The sequence below is a fragment of the Polistes fuscatus genome, unplaced genomic scaffold (genome assembly GCF_010416935.1).
Source record: "Polistes fuscatus isolate 324 unplaced genomic scaffold, CU_Pfus_HIC Scaffold10, whole genome shotgun sequence".
NCBI classification, from domain to species: Eukaryota; Metazoa; Arthropoda; class Insecta; order Hymenoptera; family Vespidae; genus Polistes; species Polistes fuscatus.
In genome coordinates, this window is record NW_025112998.1 from 251,964 (window position 1) to 268,817 (window position 16,854).

A 16,854-nucleotide genomic window follows, 5' to 3' on the forward strand; every position below is an offset into this window, starting at 1 on the left:
CATTAAATCTATCAAATAATAAAATAAATCCTTCAACCGTCTCTCTCTGGGAGGGGTTAGCTGGCTTCGATGTTCGGATAAGGAAAGAACAAGAGATGTACGAGGAACAAGAGGAAGAAAGGTAGAAGGGAAACAGAGGGAGAGAAAGAGAGAGAGAGATAGATTCTTCAAGATTTACCGCTCGACCTAACGTTTTCTAACCTCCTGTAATTACCAAGCTCAGTTTTGTTCAGCGATACCTTGCTCCTATGGCAATACTAACTCAGAAAACGTATTCCGGATTCTCTTATTGATAAACTACGATCTTTATGATCCCATTAAAGTCATTGAAATTAATTTGATAAAAAAAAAAGTATATATAATTACTTCAACAATATCACAACTTGATTGTTCTATTTGACAAGTATATGCTTAACGAGGTAATAAGTTTTACTTATCGCAACGAAGTATTTCTTAGAAAAATAAAAAAATAACATTTTCTTTCGTCTCGTAATTCATTTTAAATTCGGTTAAAGTACGAAGACCGGAAATGAGAATATATTTGAAAGAATGAATAAAAAAGAAAGGAAGATCCATCCTGTTCTGTGTGCTTCGATGGGTTAGCTCGTGTCTTACAAGATGGATACAGAACATTGCCCCGCGAGCATAAATCAGTCTGTTGAGTTTCTTATGCTGTGCGTATGATTTGTGTGTTTTGTTACGCAATCGTGCATATGCTGGCTAGACGCGGAAAAAGTACAAGCAGGAAGCCCACGTGAGGGCCACGTGATATGCAGTCATCCGGGAAAGAAGAACGATCGCCGTGACCATCGACTCGTATTACACAACAGTGATATTTCATTAAGATTCGTACGTCAAAAATGTGTTTAGAGAGTAGGAGGATCGAATGAAGAATTCTTCATTAGATTTAAACTCGACAATTTCACAGCCAGTAACACAAATATTTTTCATAACCAAAGAATTCTGCTGCGAGTTCTTTAAAAACACGTTTACAATGGATCTAAAAATCGTAAATCGTTAATCGTGAAATCGTCGATACTCGGGATGAACGAATAAAACTATTTAGGAAGTGAAAGCGAGCCGTGCACTTGTGCACACCCCTCGATTCCTGGTAATTAAATACCGAGCACGTGGGATCCACGAATGCCCCTACCCTAACTTCCCTACCTACCCTTCGTACGAGCTACTAGGGTCAGATTATTGATATTGCAACGAGGGAATAAATGGCCCAACCGTGAATATGAATATTAATTTTACTTGGCCAACCTCCGCGTCTGCCATTTGTCATCAGCGTTATGCTCGTGTCCCTTCTTACACGGTCACCGTTCGTTTGCTTCAAAAGAATTATGGATTTTGATAGTTAGTTAACAATACGTAAAATCTCATGAACAATTTTATACCTAACACGATTGTACAATTGTTGTACAAACAATAGAATTAAGTAAAGAATTGATTGAAAATTAATGTAGTCGTAGAGGAATAAGCGTAGATCGGTGGCTATCGAAGAAATATCGTAAGATGATCATTGGGCCAATCGTATCCGAGAAGCGGCCTCGATGACATAGTGACGGCGCGCTCGACAAAGGCCGAAAAAACGTCTAGGAATGCCGACGGACATATTTCGGCGGTGTCACCTAAGAGAGGAGTCCTCGTTTTATCCATCTCTCTTTCTCTAACTTGATTTCCTCCCTAGTAGAACTAACAGAATCCTTCTCCTTCTCGCGCCCCACGCTATCCTAAATCTCTCTCTCGTACTCCTTCTTTCTCCCTTTCGGTACGGCAAATCTAAATCCCTCATCCTCCTGTTTCTCCTCTTGGTTCTATCCTCTCTACCTCTTTTACCCTAAAGAAGTATCCTTTCGTCTTCGCACGAAGCCTTTTCTTCGTTCCTTCTTCCTTTTCTTCTTCCTCTGTTTCTTCTTCGTCTACCTGCAGGTCGACTCGGGGTCGGCGCCGCGTCCCTCTCGCGAGCCTGAGAGGTGTCTCTACCCTCTCGTTCCCACGGGCTCGAACAACCACTGACGTACGATGTCCTGGAAGAGAGCTACATGACGTTGTTCTCTCCCTCCCCTCAATTCGCTTCACCTCACCTTCTCTTCCACCCTCTCTTCTTTCTTCCTTTCGACTTTTTGCAAAAGGCTACCAGAAAACCAGTAGCCGGCGCGTTCCCTTTGAACGACCGATCACGGTTTTCGGTACTTCCGGATGGGACCTCTCGGAGGTTCTTCTCCGACGATGAATTTTTCGCTGGCTGGAATGTTAAGGAGAAAGATCAGAATTTGTAGTTTTGTTTCGTTGGAAACATTTTCGTTTCGTCTCGATTGAGTTTATAATGGATTTTTGCAATGATTCCTTTCGCTTTTAATTATATCAAACGTTTTTTTTTCATTATCGTGTAACTAAATATCATTATTTTTTAATTTTCTTTTCATTGAGTAAGATATAAAATTAATCATATTTACATATGTGTGTATGTGATATAATTTTTAATTTATTAAAATAATTAATTATAAAACACACATATAAAAGTTCGTTTAATTATTTAATAGCTACGTAATATATTACGTAAAAAATATAATCTCTCATTGTGTCAATACCGACCGAAACAAAATCATTCATAAGTAAAATCAGTATCGCGGTCTAGATTCTAACGAATCACGTTGCACCTGCTACTTTTCTCCCCACTTTGTGCTTTAATCTGCTCACTCTCTTTCTTTATTTCTTTTTTTTCCTTCTTCTGTATTGCAGTACCCCATCGATAGGTCGTTGAATACGGCAAATGAGACGTGACTTGGATACGAGTTAGGGAGGTTCTCTCTGTTGCGGTGCTCGTCGCTTTGAAACACGTGCGCTCGTTGCAGTCACTTAAGCATTGTCACCGAACGAAACACGCCTCGTGCATTCGTAAATCGGGTGGATGTTCAAACATTCCCCCGATCTATCTCCGTTGTTCACTCATTCTTCCCTTTTTCTTTAGCGCGTTCACGCCATTTCATTCGCCAAGCTAGGTTTTATTCTTTCAGCCATTCGAGACGATCTAAGCAGACGAGTGTTGTTGGTTTCTCTCGTGGGTACGTACCTACCTACCTACCTACCTACCTACCTACCACGAAAACGACGATCGTATTCACGATTTCGTTCTTATGCGAATAACTCGAATTGAATTTACGACGGCTAGCCGCGTGCGCGAGCGGGTATACTTATTCTTGAAAAGGGAATCAAGATAAAGCGCCGATTGAGCCTTTAAGGTGTCAAGACTTCATCGAGTATACTAAGATGGGTAAGCACTGGTAAGTCTTACCTGTCTGGATTCGTATTTCTATGTAATTCTTACTCGTATTATATTTATTCGTATTTGTACTATGTTAATTGGAGAAAAAGTTCTATGTGATGGTGAAAAAGAGAGATCGGTGAAAATACTTTTTTTTCTGACGTCAAGCTTTGTATATTCCATTCGATTGAAGATGACAATACGCTGATAACAGGAGCCAGAACCCGACGATCAAGAACGTGTCTATCCGACCTGAGCTTCGTAGAGCTTCTCTCTCTCTCTCTTTCTCTCTCTTTGTCTCTATCTCCGTTCATCGTACGCCAAGGAGTCGGCAAGCAGCCATGGAATGTCTTCATTAAAATACCCGAGCTCATCATTTATGCAGAGCAAAAACACAACGAGGTGAGCTTCCCCGTTGAAGCCGAGCCGAGCCGAGCCGTCATCAAGGAAGATTCGCGTTCTAGTTAAACGATCCTTCAACGATAGTTCACTTTTCACGATATTACGAAACTTTCGATCGATCTTATCAATTGATCCTAATCGATACTTAAGTGATATACAATCAATATTAAATCAAGTAGGTTGATTGTAATTAATATCGAGTGCTGATAATATGGATATTTTAAGTTGTACAAGAATTTTTATCACTTAATTCCAACGCGAGACGATAATTGGATATTGAATCGATTCAGATTCCTGAATACGTATTGAACTTAATCAAATTTGTAACGAAGAAGAGAGGAAGAGAAAGAAAAACACTTAGTATTCATTCGATTATTTGAATCTATCGAAGTCCCAATAGCCGAACAGATCGACTTATCAATTGATTTTAAAATTCCTCAGACACGTAGATACGATAAACTCAAGTCATCTCTAAAACGGAGGACCGTATCGTCAACGACATCGATCATCGAGACTACATTCCACTGTCTCGTTGACACAGATATCGTGTAGTAAAATAGATAAGAATATCGACACCAAATATTCCAAGCGATTCTAACCAAAAGATCGTATGACGACACTTATAATCTTATCTAACGTTTATTCATAAATCTTCATTTTTCTAACATCTAAGCAAAGATATAAAAAGAAAGTTTTGCTGATTCATCCTTAGACGAAACAAACCTTTGTCTTACGAGCCGATCTCGCAGAGGTTCACGCAATTCTTTCACGAGATTCGAAGTTCGAACAATGTTTCGTTGGAATTATTTTCAAAATATGTCAGTGTTACGATTGGAGTAATTAAAATTCATCGAGAGAATAATTGGGCACCACGCAAGGTAAAGGTATTCTCCCACGATGTGAATTTACGAGGAAGATCCTTTGCCACAGGTGGAATCTTTACGTTTAGGGCAGGCCTCCTACCTGCTATTACATAAATGGTTGACTATATACACGTGATGTATACAGACATTCTAGAAGCCACAGAGAGACAGTGGAGAAGATGGCAGGCAAAGTTAAGAAGGGGGAGGTGGTTAGATAGACGAAGAGGTAGATAAAGGCTTAGATAATGTTGGATGCTGACAGAAAGTCTCCCCGAAGCTACCTGCTCCGCGGGATGCCTTCTGTGTCGCTTGGCAAGGACTTTGTCTTTCTCGTACATGTGCACGCCATTGGCTTCTCTTACTCTCGATCAGTTCGATCGAAGAATTAGGGAGCATGATTCGAACATTCCTCCGCGTCGCGATCCTCGTCCTGCTAGTGGACGTCATGAAGAAGAAAAGACCGATACGTTCTCTTCCGAAAGAAAATCGAATCCAACGGATTCGCATTGGCAAATAACTGGGATAGGAAAGATTATAAGGATTTGATTATAAGTTATAATAATTTGAATATCCATCAAATCTTATCTTGATCGATATTTAATATACAAATTTATATTTATTACTTTATAATTATATATTAATATTTAGATTAATTGTACTATTAGGTATATATGTATAAACAACAACTGGAATAATTAATCTTTCTTGAAGACAAACCAGCTAATTTCTAACTAATAGTTAGACACGTTTTAAACCAGATACTGTTAACTAGAAGGCACGTGTTGCTCGATTTGCCTGATAGCGGGGGAACTCGTAGGAATGTCAAGGGAGTTCTACGTGCGATCGGTTACACTCTCCAGGTGCCTCGTAAATCTACGTCATAAGTCGTCTAAACCGGGCAAGTGTAACGCGAAGTGACCACTGATGAAGGACGTTTCCCTGTTTCGCTCATTGCCCAGCTGTCTGCTATGCATACAATGATACGTGCGCCGTATGTCCATCCAAAGACTTTGTCGCTTCGTTTTTTCTTATTCTTCAGGTTCGCGACGACGACAACGACGACTACGACGTAGATTTATGGTCTTTGAAACGATATCACTTCAATCGGTAGGAATAACACCGTACCTCGTGGGTATGGTTTCAATTCAATATTTGTTTTTATTTTCTTTCATTCATTTCTCTTCTCCAAAACATCAGTTTCATTGCGAGGAATTTGACATTATAGACAGTCGAAGCTGATAGAAGCACGGTGAGACGAGCATCAGGTTAAACAAGATTCTATATATCTTCCGAGCTCTTTTATTCCACGTCTTTCTTGATTTAGGAGACTGAACATTCGATGGTCCAAAAACGAGCACTTTCATGTCCATTAGAAATCGATTAGAATCTCATCGGGTCGTACCTATCATCTCTATCACGAAAAAACATAACGTATGCTATCGCTGATAGGACGATTAAAGTTTTCCAAGAAATCTGTAATTTTAATGATTGACTTTTAATTACATTGCATTTGATCGAAGGATAAACAACAAAAATAGGACACGTGATTTTTGAAATAATATTTCTTCAGGTTGATAAGGTTAATTAATAATGAAAACATGCAGGAGTAACAAGGCTGTTCGAAAACATGGACTGATTGGATGGAAAACATGGATTAAACAAGATGTTTGCACGAGCGTTATAAAAGCGTCACGTGTTAATTAGTACGTCGTACGTATTATGCTTCGCACGTTTCAGCACGAAGGCCAACGATTCCAAAGTTTATCATTTCACGATCCATGACACCCAACTACGTCGCATTCTTTTTTACGTCTTTATATCACGAACCTGTTGTTTTCGAAACACTTTTCATTACCGAGAGAATGAAAATAACGTCAAAAGATTTTAATAAATTCGATGAAATATTCGATCGAGCTTTTCTCGTTTTGATACAAATTGAGTCACTGGCGAAGATTTAAAATATCAACAAAATTTCTTTAAATATTAATTAAATGGCTCACCTCTTTTATTTGAATTTACACACAATGGGCAAACATTATTAAGCCTTCCACGTAAAATGAATTTCAAACGAACGTTGCATTCGTCGTTCGACGTACTAATTAACATTTATCCGATTAAATGATTTGCGATATCGCGAAAAAGTAGCATCGAAATCATTAATAACCACCATTCGCTTACGTAATTCATGATTTATCAGCGCGGCTATCCTAATCGTAAACCTTTAACGTCGCACTTTGCCGTGAGAGCTCGTAAAACTTAATGTCACGTCTCAATTATCAAAGAGGCGAATTTATACCACCGATTATGGGAACGTTTAGCGCATCTGTGCAAACTAAAAGGCCATTGACGTAAAACGAACCTTTCTCATTCACTATTAATTTCTGTCCAAGGTACGAAACGAGCTTGTAGCTTATCGCGTACACCGAACTTCTGTTATTGCGCAAAAAAAAAAGAAAAATTCAAAACTCACATGTCAATATAATAATAAGCGTATAAAAGAAATCGTTTTATCTGTCTGCCTGTTTCGCGCGACCAATTGTTAAAACAAATCAAATTGATCTTATAAGATTATCGAGCAGAAATATACGCTTTGTTAAATTTGTGATAATATTATTTGGAAGTTTTCTAGAATAGTATTATGATAACAAGTAAAATAATTTCTAAACGGTACCACGATGAAACAATTTTCCTAAAGTATTCATTTAGATAGTAGATATATGCAGTAAGACTAAATAACGGCAACCAGAATATGTTTATGTGTCTAGAAACTTTCCGGGTTCCCGACCCGACCCCTAATCGTAATTTCGAGAACGCCCGGGCACCTCTCGTAGTTGGTAACGTCCCTTCTCTATCGATGACGAATCCACGTTATCGATCGTGATTTAACAAATTCGCAAACTAATCGATCGTGATCTCGAGGACGAAAAAGATGCGAGCGAATTTCGAATTCCGTATGTTGTAAGAGAGTCTTAAAAGTATAGGGCCAAAAGTGCAACAGTAAAGTAGCGTATTGAGATCGTGCATTTAGAAGAAGCAAATGAAATAAACGATGAGAGAAAATAAAAAGAGAGGGTGAGTATGGGGAGGGAGAGAGGGAGAGGGTGAGGAAAGATTTTATCTCGCACGCTCGATCTAGAGTCTCGTTCTGGTCGAGAGCCAAGAGAATAAGAAAAGAGAAGAAGAAACATTGAGAGGAGACAGAGAAAGAATAGAAGAGTGTGGTAGTGGTGAAAGGATGAGGAGTAGGAGGAAGAAGAGGAGAAGGGCTAGGAGGGATCTTCTTCTTCTTCTTCTTCTTCTTCGTCGTGCCAACCGTGGCGTCTTTCGCGCGTGTTATTGCCGTGGATTTGCATGCGATCAGTTGCCGATTAAGCACGATAAAATCTCGGAAGCAGCTCCTTCCCACTGAATCGATGGTCGAGACTTTTGTTTTATTCGAGTTGCGGACGGTCCCCTTGAGAATTTTCAATCCAGCCCTTTTAATCGAATCCAGACGAGTTTATCGACGGGAGTTTAAGCATGTGCAGAGGTATAGGACGTTCTTATCTCTCGGCTCGAATTTACGTCATACCGTTTCAGCACGTTAATTGCTCTTCAAGAATACGTTAGAAAAATATTTAGACAATCGTGGGATAACTTGTTTCCAATACCTGTTCATATATCTGTTCGATTATTTCAATTAACATTTTCTAATAAAGATAATTATAATATGTTCTTATCGCAGATCCAGATAAACAGGTTTCCATTGTGCATTAATATTCTTCATATTCTAACTACAAATGTAAAGATCTACTTTTACGCATAGTATTATACATGTAAAGTGTTTTCATCGTTTGAGGATGGATCGAAAGGATGTTAACATTTCTGTTAGGGAATCGAATCTCGCAAATTGAGGCGTCTCGGCTAGATATGTTCCGACGAGGGAAAGAGAGGGTAAAGGGAAGCCGAAGAGGAAGGACAACGAAGGCACGAGCAGACTCCAAGCAGGAAATCGTCGTAGGCCGAGCGGAATTCAGCGAGTGACACCACGAGTCGACGGAATCTGAGCGTTGCATAGCCCGGGTACCTCGCGGTCCATGGATCCGGCTTCTCTTTCTCCCTCGAAGTACCAGAATCCATCGTCTCGTCGTTCTCCTGGTCGTCGACGCTTGATACGCGTCTCGTCGCGATCGGATTCGCTTCAGTATATACGCGCGTCTAAAGCACTCGCTAGCCCTTGCCTCTCCTCCCCCACCCCACCCCCACCTCCTTCCTTTACTATCCACCCATTCCCAAGTCCTACCCTCCTTCCCCTCCTCGTATCCTTCGCATCCCTCTCAACATCCGGGCGACCCTCTTCTCAAGATGCTCCACTTCCCTCGGACTGCATTCGTAGCGCGAGTAGCGTGCCGGGCGAGCTGAACTTCAGCTTCTGTTTGCACTACTTCGTCTCCTAGTGCGGTATGCAACGCGGAGAGGATTTGTACACGAGAGAAATAACTATGTCTTTTCGTTTACGCATTGGTGAACCCAGGAAACGAGTTCCAATGTTTTACCAGAATGTTTCATAGAATAGGTTTCAGGTAATGATTCATTTATCATGTCTACGCATTTAATATATTGATGAGAGTAAAAATGGTCGCAATTCTAGTGACAATTTTTCATTTACGATATGATATAAAGATTTATTACAAGTTACCTGGAACATTTATAAGATCACATATAGTTGGAAATAACTTCTAGACATTTAGAGAAATGATCTTAATAAAAAGAAACATTAGGGGGGGTGACGATTGGATTTATTCTAGGTCTGGAGAAGAAATGAAAGGAAAAAAGGAACGGGAAAATCGTCCTTCTTAGTTCGCATTTGCAGGCCTGTCTTTCACGTTCCACCATCAATTATTATCGTCTTCGTGCGGCATCGTAGGGCTGATGGTGAACATCGTACGGGTTCTCGTCGTAGGCGGACGACGATTGGGCGTCGGGAGGGGTTGCCGTCACCATGGCGACCGACCCTCTTCGACCAGGCTCTCCGACGACTGGGTGGGGACGAATAACTCGCGAAAACACGTAAATTAAACGCACTATAGGGGTTGATGGGGCGGAATGGGGACGAGTGGGTATCCCAGCCCGTGAAACATAGCCGTCATAAGCGGATATTAAAGCGTGTTTTCCGGGAGGGTGGACTCGGGGGTGGAGACGGGTATACGTCGCTGTCGGTTCTAGAAAAGTCCACACCTTCTAAGACAAATATAGTATGGAGGATTTAGCGACGAAAAAAATAAAAGGGAAAGAAAAGTTTAATACTCGCGAAGTTCCCAATTTACATGGAATTAAAGTAATGTAAAGGGTTAGTTACGTAAAAGGAGTCCTTAGCAATAATATCAGAGTTTTTGAGTGTTAATGATCAAAAAAAAGTTGAGATCAGTCAAGTACATTTCTTTCAGGTTTCATCGATGATACGAAGACCTCTTAGAAGCTGTCCAGAGAATAAGGCAGCCAGCTCGCTTGCTCGCGCGCGCGCCCGCTCGTCATGGGATTCCTCAAAGCTATCGCGTAGGATAGAAAGAAATGGAAAAAGAAAGAAGGAGGGATATCGTAAAAATACTCAAGCGTCCGCGGAGAGTCGCGCGAGACAACTTTCCCTATATGCGTTATTTTCCTTGCGCCGGGTTTTTCTGCTTATTGCGTTGGAAGTAGTCGCGGCTGGGTCCTGGTGACTACGCCAAGGTATGAAACTGCGCCAATTACCTTGTCAATTACCCCGATTGATGGTAGCCGCCATATTGATTTCACAACCAATCAAAGTCCATCGGTACTGTCCATCTCTTTACTCCCCCTACCTTTCTCGAAGAAACGAAGAAGAGTGCAATCGTAGAAAAGCGCTCACGCGCCGCTTTTCTCTTAGGAGGGATCAACCGAGTGAGCGATAATTCTTGCTTTTACCCGTTTGCCGGATGCCGAGAACGCCTGCCATCGAACAGATCGAACGAGCAATCTAAAGTATTTCTCACTCCTGCTCGATCGTTGGATATACTGATTCCTTCCTATACCAAGGAAAGATTTAGTGTCTGTCCTCGCTGAATCAAGAGGACTATTGACGAGGTTAAAGAGGCCGATTCTGACCTTGGACGTCTTTTACTGAACCCCGACAGAGAAAGGAATCCAGTTGAACTGAAAAATGCAACTTTTTTCTTCTTCTTCTTCTCCTTCTTCTTCTTCTTCTTCTTAAGATCGTAACATTAATTTAATGTGAAAAGTGTTACTATAGAAAACGGATAGGTTATGCGGATTCTGGGACATTTTTGTGATAACAAGAATTGTGCCCTATCTAGGAAATAATTAATCGGATTACGGAGGAAGTTAATTATGCCGATAACCATGAGAGTCTACGAATCTCGTCTACGATCCGATATCGGTATTCTCGAAGCGATTCCCAAAGACACAGGTGTTTCGCGTAACAGCAATTGTGTTCTTGCATAGATTACTGTCAGGGAAACGTCGTTTCTCGGCGTATCTCGCCGACACGCATCGCAACGGCCATTCTGATCGTGCAGCTGACTGCCATCGAGCCAGACTCTCCTCACCGACCGATGTTTGGACTGCGGCCGGTTCAATACAAGGTTATTTATGGTATTTCGATCATGATTGGAGTCGTATCAATGTATCCTGTCTTACGTAAAAAGGCGTCCCGTGTACGCGGCTATTTTACAAAAAAGACGGACACCCGTGATAATGTAATCGAAAGCGAGACCAATATCTTTTTTCATCGATACTTCTTGCGACATCGAACACTATATACGTTTATTTCGTGGAACGTAAAGAATAACGTTATTACTCATTGTAATTTGATACAAGAGTTAAAAAGATGAGATGAATTTTTTCACCGATTATTAGTCGTAACAATATCATCATGTTAAAATTCGTGTTACGAATATGTTCATATGATTATATATACATATGTTATTGTATTCGTATTAGTTATTTGGCTTAAGATTATCAAGGAAGATCTCTCTAATTAAAAGGAATTTTGAATAATAATTTAGAATCGATTATGCAGGAGAGTATGAAATGTTGGGAGGAAGGAGACAGTAGGCAGGCAGTCATCGGGGTCCCAGCGTGTCACTCCTCGTGACAACCTCCCCTACATGGACTTACTTTATCGAGCGTGGAACGTCGAGGTCGGAAGCGACTTCGATTATCCGAAGACATCGCGTACGTTCTTGCAGCGTGTCGCACGTACCGAAATACTTCTTAACCGCTTGAGCTTTCGCGATTACGGATAGTGGAATGCTCGTTACCGCTTCTGCTTCTCTGCTGGCTGCTGAATAGGAGGAGAGGAGTATATGAGAGAAATAGAGAGAGAGAGAGAGAGGCTAAAAGGTGGATAAGGAAAAAGGATACGAAAAGCTTTAACGAAGCGGCGATGTTTAAAAGAGCGAAGGAGAGCCAGCAAAAGGGTGGCGTTGACAAACGTTAAGGCGAACCATGTGGTCAATGTGCGTTTAAACGCTCGAGGTAAACGTTTAACGTTCCGCGCGAATATACGGAACGTTCTGCCGGTTATTTCGAATGCGAGGGACCGTTTTCACGTCGGCGTAACTCACGTCGCGACGGCGAGCGTCTCCTTCGCTAACGTTCTCTGGCTCCCTTCCTGCTCGGGGAGAACCCTCGAACAACGAAATGCGAATGTCTTCGGGTTCCTTCCAGGTCCTTTCCGGTACTCCTGGTCGCGAATCCGTTTCTTTTGTCTTGAATCACGTCAAAAGACTCTCTCGGCTTTTCCAGCAAGAAGATCAGAAAAATACTTGATATCGGTTCTCGGTAATTCTGTGATATAAATTTTGTATAATTAGATCAGGTCTCTGGAGAGTGTATTGAGAATTGTTGAAAATAATGTTTTGCAATCTATATTGTTGGTATTTGTTTTAAGTAATCTTTTGACGAGATCTTGAAAGAAGAACTAAACCTGGAGGATAATAAATAATACCTGTCGAATAATCGTCGGGCGTGGAGGATTAATAAGCCTCACGGGAATGCTCAGAGTCCTTCTTGCCGTCCTATTCTATCCCAGACTCATTGTCCATCCGTTGGGTACTTACGTTTGACTCTGAAGGATATTCCAAGAGAAGGAAGAGTGCCCTAAGAAAAAGCGTAAGATTGATCGCGATGACGGTAGGGAGGTGGAGGCAGATTAGCGGTTTATCGTAGCCCGATCGCAGGGAGAAATAGAGTGGAATAGAGGGAGAGGGAGGGTTGAGTCGTGTCAGATCAGTAGGAGGAATGGTGCGGCGGGGCTGAAAAGAGGCTGATGGCCCAGTTGGCGAACGCGACTTGCATTTCAATGCGGCGAACGCGTACGTAAAAGTGTTTGGCGGATTCCAAGAGGGTAAAAACCCCTTTCGGCGATGGCCGCTCTGAAAGAGGTCCCACAAAGACGCCGCCATTTCGGGGACGCGTTTTGCGCTTGACCAGACGCGTCCGCAGCCATGGTGGTGCACCCCGAGGAATGTCAATTTCCAATCGGCCTGATTTTCGAGGCCTACTTTCACATTTGATAATAAGTGTAAATAATTCTACTGAGTATATTTTTTCTTTTTTATGATCTTATGGATCATAAAAGAATCTCTTTTTGTTTTTTACGATTTTAGAAGTGTCGAATGAAATTTCTAGAAACGTGTAAATACTGTTACGTTCTCCAGGATTCTATATTGTTTTACTATTATTTTATTACAATGCTGATGACAGAAATTTTCAAGGATGCAGAGATCGAAAACGGGTAGATCTTTTTGGACTTGCAAACTTCGCACGAATTCTCGATATTATCTCTTGGAAAAGGTGCCTTGTGGAAACGCGACTGGCTAAGAGTTAAGATACAATAGTTTATAGGTCGTAAAGGGAGCGAGCATGTTGGTTGTCCTTGCGACCGCCGGGAACGAGCGAGTTGACCACACGCGGCATCCGGAGAATCTGTTCATTTATTTCACATTAAACCTGTTCGAATTTTATGGCCTTCTAAAAGCGAGGCGGCAACAATGTCATCAAGATACTCGACTCGCTAGATTTATTGACGCCCGGAACACAACGCGCTTTCTCTCTCTCTCTCTCTCTCTCTCTCTCCCTCGCTCTCTCCATTTCCCGGGAAACTCAGTGAAATTTTACTAATTCGAGAAAATTTTCATTTAAATGAATCAACGCAAATATAACAAAAAATACCAATTATATCTCGTTATACCATTATTGAGATTTCAGTAATCCGTGTTTACAAAATCTTTTATTAAATATAAATGTTTCATTGTTAGTTATTGGTAGGTACGGAATAATATACTAAAATACACGAGAGAAAATAATTCCTCGCAAAAGAAGAAAATATGATCATATAAATTTATCGTGTTCGATAAAACCTTCATCAATTACCAAAGTGATTTCCCTAATTAGAGAGACGAGAGAAAAGTAAAGCATTAAATCTATTTACGAGCTATAAACGGGGTACGGGACAAGAAATCTTTAAGGACTCTTGGGATCCCTTTCGACGTTCAGCCGAAATAAAATGAACGAACGATCCAACCGCGAGACGTTTCCCGCTGTGCCAGCACAATCATTCGTTGGATATACTTGAGACAATCTTGCTAAGAAAGAAAGAAAGAAAGAAACAAAGAAAGAAATAAAGAATAATACAGAGCAATGTGTGCAATTAATATGATGCGAATTCAGTCGTGGTAATAAACTAGAAACGTAACAACAATGCCGAGAAATTTCTTGCGGTTTAAAAAAAGAAAAGAAAAAAAAAGAGTACAAAAAAAGTGTATAACGATTTAAACTTTGTTAGACTTGCCGAGGGAAAACCTTCCTCAGAGTGCCGATTCTTTGAGCGCGTTAGCCATTCAGGTCAGAGGTTTCCGCGAGTTGCATTATTTAAACGGGGAATCGCGGACTCATGGCTTTCTACAAGCCGGACGTAGTCGGCATATTCAAAGAGCATTGCAGGCGCGCGTACACTTGAGATTAGCCGAGTTCATTATCGTGGAAAAACGTAGGATCGTGCTCGGTCGAATGGTTGCAAGCGCTATGTCGCAGGAGAAAATCCGTGCCGTATGATTATCCGTGCGAGACCAAACGACGATAGATAATTCGAAAATTGGAATCTGTCGATCGGATCGAACGATCGATCGATCGATCGATCGATCGTTCGTACGTTCGTTCGTTCGTTCATTCGATCGAATGTTACGATAGACGATTGTTGTCTTCTTACGGGATGGAAAATTTTTCAACTATCTAACTCTATCCAACGTCTTGCCTTGTCGACATTTCGTAATACGTTTAACTATTTTATTGGGAAAATATGGAAAGTAGTTTCGCGCATGTTTTATTTATACATTCGTTTAAATACATTTTCATAGATAATAAAAGTTTCAGTTGGAATCGAAAGAAATCGATTCGCTCTTTATACTAGAAAAATTGAAATCGTTAAGTTGTTGATTTAGTGTTCGATACCGGTTAGTACGAGTTCTCTTTGGAACTTTTATTTCGTAGAAATTGTTTCAATCGGGAAGTAACTACAAATACGACAGCCGGATTCGATTTCTTTTTCGATTTCTCTGCTTTACGATGATCTAGGCGTCGGCGAAGTAATTATCCTCGTTATCCGTACAACAAACCACCTTGTTGTTGTTGGCAATAGCAAAACAATTTAGCAAAGAAATCGATCTCTTCCTCGGATCCTATTCTCCCTCCACCCCCTCTTCGACTTCTTCATCGACGTTTAATAACGGCTAAGAGTTTTTGCGAATAAACTGGCCAATTGACTCTAAGCGATGATTGCTTCATTACTCGCGATGAAACCATACGAGTATGGCAAGTTTGAAATAAGCGGAATGAGAAATGAGTGGAAAAAGGATTCAACTTTGTAATAGCGGAAGCTCGTCAGCCATACGAGTGTACACGTGTTCGAAAGATCGCCAACAGGGTCTTCTCTTTCTCTTATTCTCTCATTCGTAGGGAGTAACGAAGAAGAAGAAGAAGAAGAAGACGAAGACGAAGATAAGGTACCGATACGTAAGTGACACGTGCTACGAAAATACACGCTAAGAACTAGGGAGGGAAGCGACAAGATAAAATTAGAAGGAGAGAAAGGCGAGTAGTCCGACCGTTTGTTTTGGAATTTCGGTCGTTTCTACGACATCGCGCGAGACTTTTTCTTCCCCTTCGCGAGTCGAGAGGAAAAACGATTTTATTCGGCGAGGAATCTCTTCGTGCCCGGTTCGTGAGTTTCTTCAACGCATCCAAATGTATTAACGCTTGACTCTTGATCGACTTAGAAAAGATTTCAGTTCGTGCGTACTGCAACGATCGATTTACTTAGAAACAGTGTTGACACGTTTTTTTCTTTTTATTGTAAAAAGAAATCCTTGTATATAATAACCCAGTGATTTTTACTCAACCGTCCTCTTTACTTTCTTTTCTATTTTGAAAACAAAGAAACAAAAACAAAAAAAAGAAATGAAAAAGAATTCTTTCGCGTCAGAGACTTTCCAGCTTGTACCTCTCTCATGTACCCTTTTCTCGCTCTATTTACTTTTTCTCGAAGAACGCTCTCTCTTCGAATGAGTTATCGCAGTAGAGCCTTGAGCCCACTCAATTACCCTAATGAGCACAAACGCCAATAACGCTAGCACGTTTCAGGGAGCACGTCTTATTTTTAAACTGGCCATTCGTGTTGACGAATTTGCGGATGCTTGCTACTCGTTTCTCAAGTAAAAGTCAAGAAAAATGTAGGTGGAATTTGAAAACAGGCGTGCTCGAAACGAACATCTTATTGTATTTTGAATTTTCCGATACTGAGGTATTTAAAATAGTCCTCATTATTATTTCTTCGTACTTTCTCTTGTTTCATCACAATTGGAATGAAAATTTTGTTCATTAGGTTTTATAAATTGTAATGGGATGCGTAAAAGTGCTTGAAATATCTTATCAGTAGTCAATGGTTCAGAAACACGAAGATGTCAGACTTAAAGACATTTGCTTTCTCTCCGGCTCTTTTGACTCTCTCTTTTTTCGCCACCGTTTCTGTCAAAATGACAAAGTCCCACCCTCCGAGAGAGCCAAAAAAGACGATTGCGCAGAGCGTCGGTGAATTTATTTTCGTACTTTTGCTCTCTCCATCTTTTACTTGCCACCAAAGAATAATAGATTCAAATTCCATTCGAAGCTTTGCCACAAGATCACGGGATTCCTCGAAATGACCGAAAGACGACGCCACTGACCGCGTATTCAACTCTGCCGATAAAACAGATTAATCAATGGCGTCCATTTGCGATGTTGCCAAGTGCACGAATTCTA